Genomic DNA, 2,500 nt, shown 5'->3' with positions numbered 1-2,500 from the left:
GAGTCTGTCATTTGTGACCTCATACATGAACAGCACATCACCTACAGCATTAGGTACAGTGGGCACATCATTATGAATTATAATTTATTAAGCAAGATCATGATGAGTTCTATTTCTGCCAGAAATGTAATGTCATCACTACTCAAATTCTGATTTGAACACAACTTGTGCAAAACCAGACTGAAAGTAATCAAAATACCCATTTAATGTTAGGAAGGTGGTTAATTGATTAAAGATTACTTTTTCAATAATTTTGCCAATAAAAGTTAGATTGGATAAGTGCCTGTAATTGTTTAGCATGGAGGCATCCATATTCTTCTTGAGAAGTGGCTTTACAACAGCTGTTTTCAGTGATACATTTACAATTGGAAGGACATCCGCCGCTATGAGGTGAAAAACAGTTTTGAAGAAATTGGTAGGCAGAAATTGGTGTCTAAGACACATGTGAAAGAGCTGAGATTCTGTGCCATTTTTTCAAGTGTTTTGTAGTCTATCAAGCTGAACTCTGACATCAAGTTAAGTTTCCCTCTGTTTGTTGCTGGAAGTTCAGGTTGTTGAATTAGTAATTGAGCAGATATGTTGAGTCTGATTTTGTCCATTTTACCTTTAAAAAAAGATGAAAATTGCATTTACTGTACATAATGCCTTACCGTAAAGTGTTACTCAGTTCTCTAAACACATGCCATTGTTTACACTTTAGTTGAGGGGCCACATGGTAAACTCATGAGTAATTAACCTTAAATTCATGTAATCATGATGATCATGCTTAAGAAATCATAAATCATAATGATGTACCCACCGTACCTATGCTTTAGTTGATGTGTTGTTCATGCATGAGGTCATGAAGGAGAGACTTTGAACTCATGTCAATTCCTGATGATTCATAAGATATAAAGGAAAGTAGTAATGCATAAATTTTAATTTTAAAAGAGAATCATAAGAGTTAATTCATGCTTGAATTCATGATAATTCATGTACACTTACCGTAAAGTGTTACCCAGTAATCACCTTTACAACTGTTTATAACTTAATAATAACATAATTAATCAGGTTGCTGAGTTTTCTCTTCATTGATTTTGAATCAAAAACATGAAACCTACAAATGCACAACTCAGGATCTCAGGATCTTTTAAAACAAAAAAGGCTCCATCTGTTTTTGGAGCAATTATGCTAATGCACTACATCAGTGTAAATGGAATCTCTCTCTCTCTTTCTCTCTCTCTCTCTCGCTCTCTCAATCTCTTTTTCTCTCTCTCTCTGTAGGCTATGTGTGTGCAATGTATGTGTGTGTGCATAGGTGTATGTGCAGGTACTCCCCTGCTGTTCACCTGCTGTGTAAACACTAGGTCCCCCAGAGTACGGGCCACGGTGAGGGACATAAAGAGCGGCCCTGTGCCTTTCTGCTGACACATGTGGCTATTTCAGTCTCGGAGCCAGCGGCGGCAGGACGGGACACGAGTGACTTTCCATCCAAAGAGGGGTCTGTCAGCACCTCCGAGACCCCCTTCTGTGGGATAGCGTCAGCCGAACCAAAGTAAACACACACACACGCACACGCACACACACACACAGGCAAGCCCACACCCACTCAGCTTGAAGGAGGAAAGCCCTGACCCTCCACCCCACCCACTCCCTGAATCACACCGATGTTACCACCCTGGGATGAGGCAGAGTAGGAAGGAGGCTGGTGTAGGGTGGTTTTTCATCCTTATAAAGAGTTCATTCACACGCTATTTGTTCGCTATTTCTTTTTTTTGTTTCTTCTCCTTTCCTTCTTTCTTTCTTTCTTTCTTTCTTTCTTTCTTTCTTTCTTTCTGTTTGTCTGTCTGTCTTTCTTTTTCATATGCAGGGACACACACATATAGTCTCTCTCTCCCTCTCTCTCTCTCTCTCACACACACACACACACACACTTAGACTCACACAAATGCAATGTACATGAACTAGAGAGGGGCAGGTGGCATGTTAGCCCATGAGTTTCAAGACAAGCTTGAATGGACCATTCTCTGACGCAAACTTTTATTGAGTCACATAAAATTGAAACTTGAGGGCATACTACTGCCTTGGTTTATGAGCCAAAGTAAAATATATCCGTCTCTCTTAACTTTATTTATTTGTGTGTGATCATGTGTCATCAGGTGTATTTTTTTAAACTGAGGTACACAATTGGCTTATCTCAGCTTAATCACTGCAACATAATGTGTGTACGTGTGTGTGTGTGTGTGTGTGTGTGTTTGTGTGTGTGTGTGTGTTTGTGTGTGTGTGTGTGAGAGAGAGAGAGAGAGAGAGAAAGAGAAAGAGAAAGAGAAAGAGAAAGAGAAAGAGAAAGAGAAAGAAAGAAAGTATACATGCGGTTTTGGGGGGAAGTCAGCTGGACTCTGGTGTTTGATAAATGATCTCGCCACTGTCCCATAATGTCTTCTCTTTTCCACATAATTAACCCTGCTGACAGACCAGCATGGCCTCCTGCTGTGTGTGTGTGTGTGCGTGTGTGTGTGTG

This window comes from Alosa alosa, chromosome 17, assembly GCF_017589495.1.
Source record: "Alosa alosa isolate M-15738 ecotype Scorff River chromosome 17, AALO_Geno_1.1, whole genome shotgun sequence".
NCBI classification, from domain to species: Eukaryota; Metazoa; Chordata; class Actinopteri; order Clupeiformes; family Clupeidae; genus Alosa; species Alosa alosa.
The sequence above is the reverse complement of the archived record's forward strand: the minus strand, read 5'-3'. Positions refer to the sequence as shown.